The sequence below is a fragment of the Moschus berezovskii genome, chromosome 7, assembly GCF_049115385.1.
Source record: "Moschus berezovskii isolate FMDL1 chromosome 7, NW_MosBer_1.0, whole genome shotgun sequence".
Classification (NCBI taxonomy): Eukaryota; Metazoa; Chordata; class Mammalia; order Artiodactyla; family Moschidae; genus Moschus; species Moschus berezovskii.
The window spans coordinates 57,013,767-57,034,285 of NC_142466.1; the positions used below are offsets into that span (position 1 = coordinate 57,013,767).

The window sequence follows — 20,519 nt, forward strand, 5'->3', positions numbered from 1 at the left end:
TCCAGATAACCAAAATGGTGTGATCACACCCTAGAGTCAGACATCCTGGAATGCAAAGTCAAGTGGGCCTCGGGAAACATCACTATGAACAAAGCCTGTGGAGGTGATGGAATTCTAGTTGAGCTATTTTGAATCCTGAAAGATGATGCTGTGAAAGTGCTGTACTCAATATGCCAGTAAATTTGGAAAACTCAGCAGTGGCCACAGGACTGGAAAAGGTCAGTTTTCATTCCAATCCTTTAGAAAGGCAATGACAGAGAATTTTCAAACTACTACAGAATTGTACTCATGTCACACATTAGCAAAGTAATGCTCAAAATTCTCCAAGCCAGGCTTCAACAGTATGTGAATCGGGAATGGTCAGATATTCAAGTTGGATTTGGAAGAGGAAGAGGAACCAGAGATCAAATTGCCAACATTTGTGGATCATTGAAAAAGCAAGAGAGTTCCAGAAAAATGTCTACTTCTGCTTTATTGACTATGCCAAAGCCTTTGACTGTGTGGATCACAACAAACTGTGGAAAATTCTTAAAGAGATGGGAATGCCAGACCACCTGATCTGCCTCTTGAGAAATCTGTATGAAGGTCAAGAAGCAACAGTTAGAACTCAACATGGAACAACAGCCTGGTTCCAAATCGGGAAAGTAGTATCTCAAGGCTGTATATTGCCACCCTGCTTATTTAACTTATATGTAGAAATGCAAAATGCCAGGCTGGATGAACCATAAGCTGGAATCAAGACTGTTCAAAGAAATATTAATAACCTCAGATATGCAGATGACACCATCCTTATGGCAAAAAGTTAAGAGGAACTAAACAGCCTCTTGATGAAAGTGAAAGAGGAGAGTGAAAAAGTTGGCTTAAAGCTCAACATTCAGAAAACAAAGATCATGGCATCGGGTCCCATACTTTCATGGCAAATAGATGGGGAAACAATGGAAACAGTGAAAGATTTTATTTTTTGGGCTCCAGAGTCACTGCAGATGGTGACTGCAGTCATGAAAATTAAAAGACGCTTGCTTCTTGGAAGAAAAGTTATGACCAACCTAGACAGCATATTAAAAAGCAGAGATATTACTTTACCAACAAAGGTCAATCTAGTCAAAGCTATGGTTTTTCCAGTGGTCATGTATGGGTGTGAGATTTGGACTATAAAGAAAGATGAGTGCCAAAGAATTGATGTTTTTGAACTGTGGTGTTGGAGAAGACTCTTGAAAGTCCCCTGGACTGCAAGGAGATCCAACCAGTCCATCCTCAAGGAAATCAGAGGATGAGACGGTTGGATGGCATCACTGATGTGATGGGAATGAGTTTGAATTGACTCTGGGTGTTGATGATGGACAAGGAATCCTGGCCAGCTGCAGTCCATGGGGTCACAAAGAGTTGAATACGACTGAGCAAACTGAACTGACTGATTGACTTCATAGAAGCTTCTTCCCTATATGCCAGCCTTAGTCAGTGTTTAATGAAGTCCAATGCACAGCCCACTACTTTATAACTTGTATTTTACTTCAATTCAATTAATTTCATGTGCTGCCCGTCTAGAATATCAAGGGCCATTTTGTGTAAAATTTTTGAAACTTTCCGCAATAACTCACCATTATACTTTCCTTTGAATGCACAGATGTCCTCATTACTATACAACCTATAAACAAATGTGGTTTTTTATTGCTTTCTTATATTCTTATGTTTCTTATTTTGTTATATCTATATTTAACTGACTTTTTTGGTATTGCTATTGTTTTGTTTTTGGGAATTTCATCCTTTTTCTCCAACTGGTATGAAAACTTAGTTGTTGTTTTTTCCTTTATACTTATAGAGAGGAAAATATAAATCGTTTTGTATATATACTTTAAGGATATTCTAGGCGTGACTAACTTTCCTTTCTGAATGGAAACAGGACTGGAGAGTACAAATATGCAGTTAGAGGTATAGACTCAGAAGGAATAGCTGTTGCATCTATGAAGATGAGCATAAGATTTGTCTGGAGAGTACCTAGGTATTGGCACTGATTATAAAATTTTTTTCAGGTTAAATTTATCTTTATAATCATTCCTGGAATTTTGCTATGAGAGATTTGATGACTTTCAAAGAAGTTTCATTCCTCAAAACTCCACTCAAAATCATAAAATTAAAAAAAATAAGAGGGGGCTCATGTACTTTTGTTTCTTATGTGTATATTGGTGTGGGCTTATTTTCATCTCTTGTCTTCCCACAAACACTATTAGTCACCACAAAAGTGATTGACTTGACAATTTCAAGTTTTAAAACAGCAAAGAGGAGAAAGTCACAGACAGAGTCATCCATGTCTAAGTTTCTGAAAAGTCACAGAAAATGCTTCCTCTAAAGTCAATAACTCCCTTCTTTTCCTAAAGACCTCTTCTGTGAATACCTTCAGGAATCCTGCCTGAGAGTCAGGATCCAACTGTGTCACCAGGTCCTCACTTTAGCCCTAGCATCCCTACCTTATATATGAAGGTGCTTTGTGGGCAGTGATGCCTGGATGGCCCCACCCCCAGGCAAGGTCTAGAGAGATGGACATTTTCATTGTTTAGACCACACTCATAGCATCACACATTCATCCAGTCTTCCAACCACTTGCTTCTTGACCATTACAAAGTTTCAGGCCTCTTTCCAGTCTCAGGAGACATCAAACATTTCCTCTTTCTTTTAGGATCTCTGGTAGGTGGATCAGGAAGCCTGGGTCCACGGTGTCCAATTGCACATCCTCCTGGAACCTGAGTAGTAAATGGGGCATGGTAACCAAGCAAGCAGCTTCTGGGGATGCAGATCTAATAAAAAAAAAACAAAACACTAACTGTGGTAGTGGGTGTCAGGACGTGCCCCAGTGAGAGCATGGTCTACATTCTTTGCACTTAGTTTCTCTCTACGCCCAGAATAGCCAACAGGGAGTGACCCACTGTACCACACATAGGGCCTTGAGGTACTTCTTCTAGATAGTACTCAATAAACACTGAGGGACATAATATTATAGTCTCATGTATTGAGGCCACATCTGCACAGACCAGGGGAAGTGAAGAGTTAGACACAAAATATGTTCAAATTAAATGTGTACATCAGTTCAGTTCAGATGCTGTCATATATGAATCTTTGCGACCCCACGGGTTGCAGCACACCAGGCTTCCCTGTCCATCACCAACTTCCAGAGCTTACTCAAACTCATGTCCATTGAGTTGGTGATGCCATTCTACCATCTCATCCTTTGTTGTCCCCTTCTCTTGCCTTCAATCTTTCCCAGCATCAGGGTCTTCTCAAATGAGTCAGTTCTTTGTATCAGGTGGCCAAAGTATTGGAGTTTCAGTTTCAGCATCAGTCCTTCCAATGAATATTCAGGACTGATTTCCTTTAAGATCTCCTTTAGGAGATCCTTGGATGGATTTCCTTGCAGTCCAAGGGACTCTCAAGCGTCTTCTCCAACACCACAGTTCAAAAGCATCAGTTCTTCAGTGTTCAGCTTTCTTTATAGTCCAACTCTCACATCCATACATGACTACTGGAAAACCCATAGTTTTGAGTAGATGGACATTTGTTAGCAAAGTAATGTCTCTGCTTTTTAATATGTTGTATAGGTTGGTCATAACTTTTCTTCCAAAGAGCAAGCATCTTTTAATTTCATGGCTGCAGTCACCATCTGCAGTGATTTTCGAACCCCCGAAAATAAAGTCTCTCACTGTTTCCATTGTGTACATTGGCTTAATGTATACATGCCAATATATTAATATTTTTTTATTACTGGCTCAGATGATAAAGAATTTGCCGGCAATGCAGGAGACCTGAGCTCAGTCCCTGGGTTGGGAAGATCCCCTGGAGAAAGGAATGGCTACCCACTAAAGTATTCTTGTCTGGAGAATTCCATGGACAGAGGAGACTGGTGGGCTACAATCCATGGAGTTGCAAAGAGTTGGACACAACTGAGTGACTAATACTTTCACATTAACTATACTGATACTAACTATGTGCTAAATGGCTAAATGTGCTCAGTCACTCAGTTGTGTCTGTCTATTTATGGCCCCATGGACTGTAGCCTGCTAGGCTCCTTTGCCCATAGAATTCCCCAAGCAAGAATACTGGAATGGGTTGCCATTTCTGACCCAGGGATCAAACCCATGCCTCTGGTGTCTCCTGCAGGCATAGTGCACATGTTCACACACACACACACACACACACACGAACACATACCAGTAAGCCTTCAAATTTTTCTTGAGGTATATATTTCATTATATTTGTTCTGGTTATTATCATTGTTTAGATATGAGGCGTATAGAGGTTAAGTAATCATGCTCAGATCACACAGCTTTTAGACTTGGATTTTTCCAATTCAAAATTATCAAAAATACATTTTTTGTTATGTGTGAATACACATAAAATTAAAAGGGGTCCTCTTATTGCCAAAAGCTGGAAACCACTGTCTTAGAAGATAAACATGAAAAATCAATTAGATCAATTTTTCATGAACAGTCTCTCAGAACTCAGCTTCTGAAACCCCTTCCAGCCTGTTCATTACACTGAGGACCAGTGTTACGTCTGTGGATGACTGAAGTTCTGACTGATGTTACTGAGTACTAATTAGTACCTCATTCTGTGAGGTAGAAATCTGGTGGAATCACTCTGAAACTAATTTTCAGATATGCTTGTCCCACCTCAACAGATGCTGTAACACTCCCAATATGAAGGGTTATGTTGTATAATGCAAAGGTTTAGTCTAGACATGTCAGTCTCTATACAAGTCAACTAGCAATCTCTACTACAGAAGATTTGCATTCACTATAGCATATAGAAAGTATTTGTAATTATGCATTTATTTAAGTGTTGCTTGTTTATTCATTAGTTTTTATGTAGTTGTCAACTCCACGAGGGAGGGGGCTCTGACTGTCCCCTGTTGCCAGTGTGTTACAAACAACAGGCATGAGAGCGGGCTAATAACATACACTGAGTGGATGAATGGATGAGTGAAGGAGACAGATCTAAAGTGCAAGTATGTCAAATTATCCGTCTGATGTTGGCCAAGATATTCAACTTCTCTGAATCTCAATTCTTTAAACTGGTGAAATATTAGCCTCACTATTTTAAACATGACATGAGATGATGTGTATAAAATTTATAGCAAGCATTTGATAAGTGATGGCTATTACAGATGTCTTTCAAAAAGTTTATGTCTAAAAGGAGCACTAAAGAATCTAAAGGAGGTAATGACAGACAATGAAGATACTTAGAGTCTCACAAAGGATACTCAGTGTCTCATCAAGAAATAAAACTGAGGAAGAGGACTAAGAATGTCCTGCTAAGAGTAATGTAATGCATACATGCTAAGTTAAAGCACAGTAATTAAAATGAAATGTCTCACTGAGAATGCCTTGTAACCTGAGTGTATGTGTAAAGTGATGGGCCGATATTTATGAAGCCAATAGTTGCACACAGAGACTAAAGCAAGCTGGCATTTTAAAACCCAAGAGTATCATAGAACCTAAGTAAGTTACTTGATATGAATAAAAAATTTTAATACAAATATGCACAAAGTAGAGGAAGGAGTTTTATTTTCTCTTTATGTAGTATGCATTCAGTTCAAGTTTCCACTGCACACTGGGTTTGATCCGTAGGTTGGGAAGATTCCCTGGAGAAGGGAAAGGCTACCCACTCCAGTATTCTGGCCTGGAGATTTCCATGGACTGTATAGTCCATGGAGTCGCAAAGAGTCGGACACGACTGAGTGACTTTCACTTTTCATGACCTTGGAGTCAATTACTCACTTTTGCTTTTGACTGAGCTCACTACAATGTCCCTTTCCATTAAATTCTATCTTGATTTGTATGGTAATTAGTTCCATGCTTTTTAAAATAGCTTTATCACCCCAAAATACTTTCTTAAGTGCTTGCCTATTTTGAACTTTGTACAAAAGTAGAATCATATGATATCTATGTTTTGTGTTTTCTTTTACTAAAAGTGGGAAAATTAGACCATATTATAGTAATGAAGGGCATCACTAAAAGGATAAAAATGTAAGTCAAGTAGTGGAAAAAGAGAAAGAAAGAGAATAAAAGCAATGGGGGCTACTGATTCACTTTGCTGTACAGAAGAAACTAGCACAACATTGCAAATCCACTACACTCCAATAAAAATTGTAAAAAAAGCAATTGGGGCTGATCCCACCATCCTTAGAACACAGATCCAGCAATGGGAACTGAAGATGCTTCTCTTTTAGAGTTTGGGCTCCTCGTGGCTCCTGTTGTGCTGCTGCCAATGCTGCTGTGGAATGGCCTGAGACACAAAGTAGTGGAAGGAAAATATAAGAAAAGGACAGGAGGTGCCTCACTCTCTCAGAGCATGATGTATATTCTCTTACTCTCTGAGCCAGAACTGGAAGGTTTCTCCTGGACCCCTTTCTGTTACCCAGTGCTCACTTCCTCACTGGCCAGAAATATTGGAGGCAAACAATAGCAATCTTACCATCAGGTGAATGATGCTTTGCATTGTGATCTTCCTCTTCAGTCTGTGTGTGTGTGTGTGTGTCGGTCTCTCAGTCGTGTCTGACTTTTTGTGACTCCATGGGCTATAGCCCACTAGGCTCTTCTATCCATGGTATTCTCCAGGCAAGACCTTTTTCCAGGGGGTCTTCCCAACCCAGGGATTGAACCTGGGTCTTCTGCATGGCAGGCAGAATTTTCAACCTCTGAGCCATCAGGAAAGCCCCTTCCTCAGTCTATCAGGTATGATTACTTTTCAGAGCCTTCAAAGTCCACTCCCATGCATTTTGTACAGGTATTACAGCTGGAGTCAATTTGTGAAGTCTGTTTCCTGAAAAATGTGCAGCTGCTGATGGCTCTGTATAGCTTTCTTTTTCTTTTTCCTTGTTTTGATTTTAAGCCTGACTCTTTAAAGGTCAAGCTTGTGTTTACATAGCTTATATTTTAGCCAAAGATAAGGTTCAAACACTGCAAGCCAGTAAGGTTTCCACCATGTGCTGAAAGATGAGAGGGGGCCAGCAGGGAGCATGTATTAATACAAATTCAGGTCATTTTTCAGTCTGCTTTCTGTTTCAGATGGGCTCTTTGGCATCACCTTTGGGCACTGCAAGCTCCTTCTGCCAGGGAAGTGCAGGTGGTTGACACATGCATACTATTCATGTGGCAAACATACATAGCCTCTAGTCAACCAGGGATGTTTGACGGTCTCACCTTCACAACTCTCGAGGTTCTACATAAACTACCTATATCAAAGATAAATTATATTACAATGCAAGCATTAGGCAACTAGAAAATTATGTTTGAAAATATGATTCAGTTTTAATAGCATCAATAACCTAGGAATCAAAACCTAGGAATATGTCTAACATACTTGAAAGACCTCTACAATGAGATTTAGAAATTACTAATTAGGACATAAAATAATGGAGAGAGACATAACATGTGCCTAGTAGGAAGGCATAACTTGGTAAAAATTTCAATTTTATGCAAATCGACTTGTAAACTCAATTTTAGTAAAAATCCCAGTACTTGGGTTTGCTTATTTGTGCACGTGTATGTGTGGAGAGGTGTGAAAATAGATAAGATGTTCCAAAGAACAGTAACCTTGGAAAAGAATAAAGCTGAAGGAATTACATACTGAAATCAAGATCTCTTAAAAAGCTTTACTAATTAAAATAATGTAGTATTAGAGCAAAAAAAGACAAAACAATAGTACAAAATAGAGAATCCAGAAACAGCAATCTATACATACAGTAAATTGTGTGTATGACAAACTTTATAATCCAATACAGTGAGAAAAAAATTTTTTTCAATAATCAGTGCTAGCTCAAACAGATACACATATTTAAAAAAATGAAATTTATACCACCTGTCATCATAGACTGAAACGCTTCTAGATGTCTAAATGCAAAGACAAAAGCAATAAAATTTTGGGAGAAAATCAGGGAGACTATCTTTATGATGTTGAAATACACAAAAATTTCTTAAGCAGGACATAAAAAGCATGAATCAAAGAGGACTGATGTTTAGACAACATCAAGGATAAATACTGGTCAGCAAATAACACCACTGATACAGAAAAAAGGCAAGCCACAGCATGGGATAAGAGAGTTGTTTTATGCTATGTATAGAATGTATAAAGAATTCATAAAAAAATAATAAGAAAAAGTACATTCCAAGAAAAGAAGTGACAATATGTTTCACAGGCACATCACAAAGGCAGGGATCCAGATGACCAAAAACATGAAAATTTTCTCAACATAATTATTCTTCTGATAGGTGCAAATGTAAAGCATAATCAGATACTAAAGCATAGCAATGGAAAGGATAAAACAAAAAGGACAAAATAAGAAAAAAGAAAGGAGAAAGAGGGGAAGTGAGAAAGAGGGGGCAAAGGAGATAAACTGTGGTATGCAAAAAGAAAGAATAAAATATCAATACAGAGGGAAAAAAAAAGAATGAGAGAAAGAACAGACAAAGATTAAAGAAGAATTTGGAGGAGGTGGTCACAGATCTTTCAAACATTCCCGGTGAAAGTGTAAATAGTTGGGTTCATTTTGGAAAACCACTTCGTAGTTTGTACCAAGTCTAAATAAGAATTATAATTTACCCAGAAAAATCCAATTTTACCTATATATATCCAATAGAAATGCAAATATATGGTCACTAAAATACATTACCCCCATACTTATATTCTTAAATTCATAATAAGAAAACTGGAAATCATTTAGCCACCGATCAAAAATTGAAAATACAAATACTGCTTTTGCTTTTTTAATAGTTTAACTACACAATAATAAGAATGAACAGTTTAAAACTGCTTATATAAAAACATAATCCTGAAAAAGGAGGCAGACACCAATAATTCATACTGCATATTCATATATTTCAAAACAAGAAAAAAATAATGGATAGTATTACAATTCACGATTGTGGTTATTCATGATTGAAAAATGTCATGAGAGTTTTTTTTCCCCTGTTTTTCAGATGTTCTGTTTCTTAAGTCAGGGGTCAGTTACCTAGGTGTGTTTTGCTTGTGAAAATCCATCAAACTGTTCATTTGTGATCTTTGTAAGTTTCTGTAAACATTTAATATTTGTTTTGATTTTTTTAATGCAAATTATAGTGGACTGAAGATTATTCCTGCAAAAACATCATTGTCATTCACTTGCATTGAATATGAAAGGAAGAAAAAATGTGAAACTATAAATTATGATGAATTTTTGTGTTTTTCTCTCTCTCTCTTTTCTCTATGTTGAAGCTCCTAACCTATACTTAACAAGAACGGTGAGTCACAATAATATATAGATTTTTATTAATATAGAGTTATTATTGTTACATAGGTCTAAGTTGAAAAAATGCTTATAAATTCTACTATATGCAACCTAGCATGGCAACACACTTTTTATCTGGTCAATGGTTTTTGTTAATCATATGATAAATATAATTTTATACTAAACTAGGGAGGATTGTAATCAGAATGTATCATAGCTAGTCTGATTATGTAAAATGTAACTGTGAGAACTGTGGAGCAGAGGGACAGTTATTTTAGTTCTACACTGCTACTTGAAATGGTAGAGCCAATGAATAGATATATTTATGGTTTGGGGGTACAACAGTATATTTATCATGGGAAATTTGTTGTTTTTCAGTTGTTAAGTCATGTTTGACGCCTTGCGACTCCATGGACTGCAGCATACCAGGTCCGTCTGTCCTTCACTATCTCCCAGAAATTGTTCAAATTCATGTTCATTGAGTTGGTGATGCCATCCAACCATCTCATCCTCTGTCGTCCCCCTCTTCCCCTGCCCTCAATCTTTCCCAGCCTCATGGTCTTTAACAAAGAGTCGGCTCTTCACATCAGGTGGCCAAAGTTTTGGGGCTTCAGTGTCAGCAGCAGTTCTTCCAGTGGATATTCAGGGTTGATTTTCTTTAGGATTGACAGGTTTGCTCTCCTTGCAGTCCCAGGGACTCTCAAGAGTTCTCCAGCACCACAGTTAGAAAGCATCAATTCTTCAGCGCTCAGCTTTGTGGTCCAACTCTCACATCCATACATGATGACTGGAAAAACCATAGCTCTCACTATACGGACATTTGCTGGCAAAGTGATGACCTAACAGTTTACTTCTATACAAATATCCAAATGAAAATGAGTACTTCTGTACATTGAAACATGTACAGAAATATTCATGCTAGCTTCATCTATAATGACCAAAATATAAATAATTTAAAAATACATAAAAATGTTCATTTAAAGAAATAGTACATGGAATGAAAAAGTTGCTACTCACAATAATATGGCTAAATCTCACAAAATAATGTTGAACAAAAGAATATGAAAACAAAAGTGTACATGTGCTATAAATCCATTTTTAGAAGCAGCAAAATAAATTATAATGTTTAAAGTCAGAATGATAGTTATCTTTAGGGTATATTGACTGAGAGAGCCATACTAGGGCTATCTGAGGTGCTGGTAATATTTTAATATTTATCCATCTGATGGGTTGGTTTCAAAGGCATTTTCATTTTAGGAATGAATTTGTCATATTTTTATGATTATTAACTTTTACATTTGAACTTTAAAATTAGAAAAAAAGAATAAGGTTAGATCTCTATATATTTACATAGAAATATTTCCAAGACACACTGTAAAGTCAAAAAAACAAATTCTAAAATGTATATAGTCTGAACCCATTTCTACGACTGTCTTATCTCAACAAAATAAGAAACAAAACTGCATATTTATATATGTGTTTATAATATTCAATTCTGTGATTTAAGGCAAATATATCTCACTCACAGAGTAATTTCAGGAATTCTAGGCCATAGGAATTCTGGCCATATCTAGGCCAGAGAAGTTTTATTAGGCCAGTTTTTTGTTATGTTAGTTTTAGGATGACAAAATTAAATCAAGGTATTTTCTATGTCAAATTTACTCCAACAGAAATGAGTTAGACAAAGAAATTTGATTTCCTAAATTAAACTTATTTTCATAAATCATTAATTATATATATTTTTTTCATGGAGAAAATCTTGCCTCTCTTTTTTTTTTTTTAAATTTTTATTGGAAGCTAATTATTTTACAATATTATATTGGTTGGTTTTGCCATACATTGACATGAATCCGCCCTGGGTGTATATGAGTTCCCCCTCCCGAACCCCCCTCCCACCTCCCTCCTCCCCTTTTCCTCCCTCTGGGTCATCCCCACATACCAGCCCCGTTGCCTCTCTTTACTTTTGACTTGAAAGCCCAGATTAGAATTTAACTGTCATAACTACTAAATTCTATCTCTATGTCTAATCAGTGCTAACATTACAATCAATTCAAGGACCACTGATCAGTCTTTTCTAGAGTTATAAAGTCTGAGTTTCAATGAAAAAAAATGTGAAAATTATCAGTCTTAAATCCTTAACAATAAATCACCAAGTATTTATTCATCACTAATCTTGTGCTTAATCCTTTCCTAGGCAGCCTGAAGTGTAATGAGAAAATATCAGACATGGTTCCTGCTTTAAAGGAGATAATAATTCAGCTGAAAAGAGATACTTTTGGTATAGATCTTTTGTAATTTAAGCTACCTACAGAAGGGTCATCTGTCAAAATGATGGATTAAATTCTAATCCAGAATAGGAAGCAAATGACAAATATATACTTATCATTTAGGATATTTATGGAATGATTATACTGATAAATCTATATTGGGACTACCTAAAACACAAAATGACACAAAATTGATTATATTACACTTTGAGGTCTCTGAAGAAGATATTGTGAATAATTATGAGTAATGAATATGACAACTTGATTTTGTTCAAAATTAAAAATGAAGTTGTCAATCTTTGCCTATAACAAATGCACAAAATTTACTTTTTAAAATCCCAAATCCTTATTCATAATAATAAGCTTTGCACTGAGTAGGAGATACAAGTTGAGGTACTGATGATAAAGATGAAAAACGATAAAAACAATAATTTCCATATTTTGAGAGATGTCACTTGACCAAGTTCAGATGAGAAGAAAATAAGACAGCCAAAATTTGAATGTAGTCTTATCTGAAGCCAAATTCATATTTCTCTCACCCCAGAGTTTCTTCTATCAGTTCTGTAAAAGTATAAAAAATTGCTTCTGCATTTCATATAAACTGATGTGAATATATTGCATATTATGTCACTCAAAGTCCCATGTAATTGACAACACTGAACATTTTACATCAAATAAAAGTATATCTGCACTGTCAAAAGTGCATCTCTTTTATAATATCTGAGCTATGATTTCTCTTAAATTTTTCTTTCTGCCTACCCTCTGTGGATGAACATAGCCAGATTTTAAGCTCACCATGGAATATGTTAATATTATCAATGTCATTCCATTTCCCTTTTCCTCCTTTTAATGTTTATATCAATTTATTTGAAGTTGCCTGAAATTCCTGTTCAGAAGAATTGAGGTTAAATTAAAGTTAAATGTGACAGGCACTGAATAACTTCTATTAGTAAATATAGAAGAAGCTTCAACAAACATGAAGCGCCTAGAAGTCTATTTTTCATTAGCCTATAGAATGTATTTCTGGTTCCTACTAACAACGATGAAGAAAAAAAATATAACTGGCTCGCAACCCAAAGAAAGATAGAGTTGAGAGGGCTCTCCAAAAATGAAGGGTATCCTTCCACATCCACAGTCTTCATTCAGCATACTCCAGACAGATAGACATCAAGCTTTCTCTCAATATCTTCATGGAAATATAGACTTGGCCATCATATGCTTTCAACTCTTCTCTGTTTCCTCAGTGGTTTTCCCACGAAGTTGTCTGATTTCTTCATTCTTGCCAATTTTCTCTCCTAGACTTCTGTCTAAGCAGACTGCGTTTTCCAAGATCAGTACTGATTCAACCCGTTATTTCTGCTTTATGCTTCTGAGCACCAAGGGCTATGATATTAGCACATGTTGTATTACTCTCCTAAACAGCATTGAGAGGAGAACAAGACCCCAAAGGGTGAAGGCATAAATGAAAACAATGAGCACTTTAGTAAGAAACTCAGGGCATTCAAATCCAGTGTCCCAGAATGAAAAATAACTTTGTTGATTACAGCAAGCCTTTAAGGATCTCTTTTACGTTGTAAATACAGGTACCATTTCCATTCATACAAAATTGTTTAGAGAGCAAAATAAGAAAATGCTTTCTACTAATTTAAATGGTAAAGAGAAGAAGGCAAAGGACTAGAATTCTTTCCATGTTCAGCCCTAAAACAGAAGATCCTCTGTTTGGGCAACAGTGCTGTTGATATAGCCAAGAGACTGCTTTGGCACAAAAAAGAATATATCAGCATTACCACTGCCAGTTACATTCCATTGCCTTTAGTTTCCTGGCTGAGTTTATCTGTGTGTTTGGGGGAGGGGAAAAGGCAAGAGGGAGGCAGAATCTGGCAGCTATTTCTCAACTCTGCAATGTCCTTTTTAGTATCTAAATAAGAATATGCTTCTATTTCATTATCATTTTGCAGTTCTAACTGTTGGGAATATCAACATTGTGATAGTTACCACAATATGGCTGAACACAACTATGGAAAGTCAAAGAAAGAAAAAAATCTGATTGAATGAAACTTTGATCACACTGATTTTTAATTTTTAGTTTAAGTTCTAGCCTTCTACTGCTGTGCAAAAATAATTTAAAAATTCAGGACATAATTTTTTTTTTTTGCTGAGACTTTTATGGAGTCTCAAACTTAACTTTATTTTTTTTTAATTGGAGGCTAATTATTTTACAATATTATATTGGTTGGTTTTGCCTTACATTGACATGAATCCGCCCCGGGTGTACATGAGTTCCCCCTCCTGAACCCCACTCCCACATCCCTCCTCCCTTTATCCTCCCTCTGAGTCATCCCCGCATACCAGCCCTGAGCATCCTGTAACATGCATAATTTTATAGCAATAATGTATCATCCCACATGACTCTGAGTGGAAGCAGCACAAAACTAGGGGGTTCTTTCCTGGGGCCTATCATGCAGGTGAAGGAAGATGTAGGCTGGTCTTGCAGTCATTTTAAGGCTTGACAGAATTGGAAGTTCAAAATATCTCCCTTACATGACTCACAGTTTTTGCTGCCCTTTTGGCTAGGCTCTTATTTGGGGTTGATCACTGAAGCACCAATATGTAGTTTTTCCATGCGGCAGGGCTTCTTCCAGCATGGCAGCTGTGTTCTGACAGACAGTATCCTAAACATGAGCGTTCCAAGAGAGAAAGGAAGCTGCCAGTCTCTGAGGGCCTGGACCCATTACTGGCACAGCACCATTTCTGCTGAATCTAATTGTTCAGGACAGTCACAGAGAAATTCCAGAATCAAAACAGGGAGAGGGGCAAAGAACACACCTCTGGATGGTGGAGCATCAAAGAATCTCTAACCATCTTTAATCTGCCACACTTTAATTATTACTATATATGAGAAGACTCATTTAAATTAAATGGCTAAAATTATCTGTGCATATCATTAAGTTCAGTTGAGTCACTCAATTGTGTCAAGCTCTTTCTGATCCCATGGAATGCAGCATGCCAGGCTACCCTGTCCATCACCAACTCCCAGAGCTAGCTCAAACTCATGTCCATCAAGTCGGTGACACCACACAACCATCTCATTCTCTGTCATCCCCTTTTCCTCCCACCTTCAACCTTTCACAGCATCAATGTCTTTTCCAAAGAGTCTGTTCTTTTGCATCAGGTGGCCAAAGTACTGGAGTTTCAGCTTCAGCATCAGTCCTGCAATGAATATTCAGGACTGATTTCCTTTAGAATTGACTAGTTGGATCTCTTTGCAGTCAAAGGAACTTTCAAGAGTTCTCCAACACCACAGTTCAAAAGCATCAGTTCTTCGGTCTCAGCTTTCTTGATACTCCAATTCTCACACCAATACACGACTACTGAAAAAACCACAGCTTTGACTACATGGACCTTTGTCGGCAAAGTATCTCTGCTTTTTAATACGTTGTCTAGGTTAGTCAGTCATAGCTTTTCTTACAAGTAGCAAGCATCTTTTGTTTTCAAGGCTGCAGTCACCATCTGCAGTGATTTTGGAGCCCAAGAAAATAAAGCCTCTTACTGTTTCCATTGTTTCCCCATATATTTGCCATGAAGTGATGGGGCCGGATACCATGATCTTAGCTTTCTGAATGTTGTTTTTTAAGCCAACATTTTCATTCTCCTCTTTCATTTTCATTAGTTCTTCACTTTCTGCCATAAGGGTGGTGTCATCTTCCTATCTGAGGTTATTGATATTCCTCCTGGCAATCTTGATACCACCCTGTGCTTCATCCAGCCCAGCATTTCTCATGATGTACTCTGCATATAAGTTCAATAAGCATGGTGACAATATACAGCCTTGACATACTCCTTTCCCGATTTGAAACCAGGCTATTCCATGTCCAGTTCTAACTGTTGCTGTTTGACCCACATGCAGTATCTTAGGAGGCAGTAAGGTATTCTGCTATTCCCACCTCTTTAAGAATTTCCCACAGATTATTGTGATCCACACAGTCAAAAGCTTTGGCATCATCAATAAATCAGAAGTAGATGTTTTCTGAAACTCTCTTGCTTTTTCAATGATCCAACGGATGTAGGTAATTTGATCTCCAGTTCCTCTGCATTTCCAAACCCAAATCCAGCTTGAACATCTGAAAATTTCCAGTTCACTTACTGTTGAAGCCTGGCTTGGAGAATTTTGAGGATTACTTTGCTAGTGAGTGAGATGAGCACAATTGTGCAGTAGTTTGAAAATTCTTTGGCATTGCCTTTCTTTAGGATTGGAATGAAAACTGACCTTTTCCAGGCCTGTGGCCACTGTGGAGCTCCAAATTTGCTGGCATATTGAGTACAGCTCTTTCACAGCATCATCTTTTAGGATTCGAAAGAGCTCAACTAGAATTCTGTCACCTCCACTAGCTTTGTTCATAGTGATGTTTCCTAAGGCCCACTTGACTTTGTATCCAGGATGTCTGGCTTTAGGTGAGTGATCGTGGTTATCTGGATCATGAAGATCTTTTTTCTATAGTTCTTCTGTGTGTTCTTGCCACCTCTTCTTAATATCTTCTGCTTCTGTTAGGTTGATACCATTTCTGTCCTTTATTGTGCCCATTTTTCCATGAAATATTCCCTTGGTATCTCTAATTTTCTTGAAGAGCTCTCTAGACTTTCCCATTCTATTGTTTTCCTCTATTTCTTTGTGTTGATCACTGAGGAAGGCTTTCTTATCTCTCCTTGCTATTCTTTGCAACTCTGCATTCAGATGGGTATATCTTTCCTTTTCTCTTTTGCCTTTATCTTCTCTTCATTTCTCAGCTATTTGTAAGGCCTCCTCAGACAACCATTTTTCATTTTTGCATTTCTTTTTCTTGGGGATAGTCTTGATCACTGCCTCCTGTACAATGTCATGAACCTCCATCCAAAGTTCTTCAGGCACTCTGTCTATCAGATCTAATCCCTTGAATCTATTTGTCACTTCCACTGTATAATCATAAGGGATTTGATTTATGTCATACCTGAATGGTCTAGTGGTTTTCCCTATTTTCTTCAACTTAAGTCTGAATTTGGCAATAAGGTGTTCATGATCTCAACCACAGTCAGCTGCCAGTCTTGTTTTCACTGATTGTGTAGAGTTTCTCCATCTTTGGCTGCAGAGAATATAATCAATATGATTTTGTTATTGACCATCTGGTGATGTCCATGTGTAGAGTCCTCTCTTGTGTTGTTGGAAGAGGGTGTTTGCTACAACAGTGCATTCTCTTGACAAAACTCTATTAGCCTTTGCTCTGCTTCATTTTGTACTCTAAGTCCAAATTTGCCTGTTACTCCAGGTATCTCTTGACTCCCTAAATTTGCACTACAATCCCCTATAATGAAAAGGACATTTTTGGGGGTATTATTTCTAGAAGGTCTTGTAGGTCTTCATAGAACCATTCAAACTCAGCTTCTTTGTCATTACTGGTTGGGGTACAGGCTTGGATTACTGTGATATTGCATGGTTTGCCTTGGAAACTAACATAAATCATTCTGTCATTTTCTTGGGTGAGTGCACCCAACAACTGCATTTGGACTTTTTTGTTGACTATGATGGCTACTCCATATTTTCTAAGGGATTCTTGCCCACATATCTATTCTTGCCCCATATCTATTCTTGTAAATATAATGGACATGTGAGTTAAATTCACCCGTTCCTGTCCATTTATTTTCACTGATCCCTAAAATGTCAATGTTCACTCTTGCCATATCCTGTTTGACCACTTCAAATTTACTTTGATTCACGAACCTAACATTTTGGTTCCTGTGCAATATTGTTCTTTATAGGATCGGACTTTACTTCCATCACCAGTTACATTCACAACTAGGTGTTGTTTTTGCTTTGGTTCCATCTCTTCATTCTTTCTGGAGTTATTTCTCCATTCTTCTCCAGTAGCATATTGAGCACCTACTGACCTGGGGAGTTCATCTTTCAGTATCCTATCTTTTTGTCTTTTCATACTGTTCATGGGGTTCTCAAGGCAAGAATGCTAAAGTGGTTTGCCATTCCCTTCTCCAGTGTGCATATCATTAAAGTGTTAAAAGAAAAATCCACAGTTTAAAATTTCCATAGTGATAATCAGCAAAGCACAATATATTTGTATCTTTATGGTAAGTAAAGAATATTAACAAAATTAGTATAATTTGATTTGTACTCCAATCCTCTTCACTCTTGGATCTAACTTTTAGAAGATTGATAGATATTTCAGCATAAGATATTCTCTCTTGGCCTAGAATGAGCAAAGATTTTAGTGTTTTATGTAGAGGAGTAAAGGATCTATTAAAGATATACAGGTGTTAAATCTCTGAATATCATTCTCTTTTTATGGCATTGATGGGAGAAATAAATTGTGTTTCAGCTTAACTTTGATTGCAATAGACAATTTTTTTTTTCATTCTATATTCCCAGTGGTTATAAATTGATTTTTTTTTTGCATGAATATTACCCCTGTTTCTCCCTACTCTTAAAATAACTCATATCCCACAGAGATTACCAATGTGTCTCTTGTGAAATTCAGATGACTTCTCGGCTGTTTCCTAATCTTTTGCATGCAAAGTGAATTTTTCTTGACCTGTCCCTCAATTTCCATGGGTTAGAGAAGTCCAAAACATTTCTTACAATCAGGTCAAGCTCTCAGAAATATTCTCATAGTCAGTCATTCTATAAGCACTGTATCTGTTTCATCCTGTTTTATTTAGCACCATCTGGATTAAGGTAACTCATATATCTTTAATAGAGAAGCAAGAACACACATGTATATCTAATATGCTCAGGAATTAAAATATACTAATACTTAGAGTACACTGAAGGTCTTAGTGTACTGGCACCTAAGAGCAAATAATGGAATATCCACAACCAAGTTATGGACAGACAAGTATAAAATCTTTTTCATATATCTACTTATAGATATGTACTTTGTAGGATGAGTATAACCTGTGTTCCTTAAGCCTCTCTATTCACAGGAAATAACATTGGACATGTTTGCCACACTTTAAGTATATCCGCACTTAGAAGTATACCCTTATGATTTCCTCCTACATATTTAAATTTATTTTCAGTCTTTTGAAAACTTGATCTCTAATTTATGAATTGTGAACAAGAATAATGACAAAACATAAAGCAAATAAACAAAAATACCCAAACAAACCACCACAGCAAAATCATTTAAAACTTTAGCAACAACAAACCTGGGGTTTTCCAACTGGCACAGTGCAGGAGACTCAAGAGACAAGCGTCAGAAGATCCCCTGGAGAAGGAAATGGCAACTCACTCAAGTATTCTTGCTTGGAAAATTCCACTGACTGAGAAGCCAGGCAGGCTATAGTCCATGGGGTTGCAAAGAGTCCAACACAGCTTAGCGACTGAGCACACAACAACAAATCTGAGATTAATAATAATGTAACTATATCTAAGCCAGTTAAGTATTTCACAGAGTAGTTAACAAGATTATCAGAAACCTAGTCAATCTTTTGAAAGGCAAAAATGAAGGAAAACTTACATCTCAAGGTTTGTATTATATTCCTTTCAGTGTCATATCAGTTTAATATTGCTTCTAGGATGAAATATTGCTGCACTATGCTTAGTTTCTTCTTTCCAACAGGATAATACTGTTCATACACCGAATAATGACAAATAGATTTCATCTCATGTGACAGCTCTAACCAACTGATATTGGATGCCTGGGGCATTGTTCTGTGAACAGTTTTGAGGCTATGTTTAGACCCAACAATCCAAAAAATTCTTTATATCATCCAAGGGCATGATGCAAGTAGTTGAGTTACTAAGTGAAGGATATCAGTTATCCCTGCATTGCCCACTAAGAACTATGGGTAGGGATTTATCCTTAGTTTTTCAAAAGCACATATGTGGGTTGAGTCAATGCTATACTCCTTTTATCTGGCTTAAAATAGATATTCAACAAAATGAATGAATTGGTAAAATGTACTAGATTTTGGTTTTTTTTAAATATGTCTGTAATGGACAAACACTGGGATACAAATGGAATGGACAGATAAGGAAAGAGAGTCCTAGTAGCCTACACCAATAAATATGTCTTTCATATACCTCAGAAAACATTAAGAATGTAGCAAAATGGTTGAATATATACTCTGATTAGTTTGTATAGTGCATCGCCCTTTTTCCAAAATATTTGTGGTGTTAAGTATCAAATGATATTAAGTAGACCTTTTCTAGTTAGAAAACCGAGAAATTAGAATTTTAGAAGTGGATGAGATTGTAAAATTTAAATTAGACTGAATTTTCAATATTTGAGTATATGACTATCCCCAGATCCAAGCCTTCACCCTCTACTAGGCTAACACCCTAGGGCAGAACATGTGTTATATACAATTTCCCTTCCTACACAGGGCCATAAATACTTCTCTATAAACATTTAATTTGAGAATCATCACTTGATATTATCATATGATTATGAGATCCTATATCTACAAACAATTCTAGTTGAATTTTCTTGGTTACCTCAGAAATTACATGAAACAATGTGTTTCAAATGATTTCAATATTCAGAATATTTTATACATGCATCAAGTATCATATTATTGCTAATAATAATGGTATAAATAAAAGCATCAAAAATTTATCTAATTTTTAACATAGTGTACCACACTGTACTTAGATATATTATAGTTTAATATACAAACATTACTCAGTATGCACATAGGATTGGTTCCAGGACCCCATTATTGCATACCAAAAATTGTAGATGCTCAAGTCCCATATATAAAAAGGCATAGTACAGTTGTGAAAGTGCTGTACTCAATACGCCAGCAAATCTGGAAAACTCAACAGTGGCCACGGGACTGGAAAAGGTCAGTTTTCATTCCAATCCCAAAGAAAGGCAATGCCAAAGAATGCTCAAACTGCCGCGCAATTGCACTCATCTCTTGTGCTAGCAAAGTAATGCTCAAAATTCTCCAAGTCAGGCTTCAACAGTACATGAACCATGAACTTCCTGATATTCAGGCTGGATTTA

The 20,519-nt window shown here is 36.8% G+C and overlaps 1 long non-coding RNA gene across 4 annotated transcripts; it reads right to left on the bottom strand.

Moving 5' to 3' along the window:
* Window positions 1–757: 757 nt before the first annotated feature.
* LOC129556747 (uncharacterized) lies at window positions 758–19,156 on the bottom strand. Of its 4 annotated transcripts, none has more exons than XR_008686085.2 (3): window positions 19,026–19,156; window positions 18,715–18,888; window positions 758–2,792 (listed from the first exon to the last, which is right to left on the bottom strand). It is a non-coding gene; the product is annotated as an uncharacterized LOC129556747 (long non-coding RNA). The 4 variants fall into 4 exon arrangements; XR_008686083.2 differs by having other exon boundaries at window positions 18,715–18,773; window positions 19,026–19,140; XR_008686086.2 differs by lacking the exon at window positions 758–2,792 and adding an exon at window positions 9,214–10,043 and having other exon boundaries at window positions 18,715–18,773; window positions 19,026–19,140.
* Between the last annotated feature and the right edge of the window lie 1,363 nt (window positions 19,157–20,519).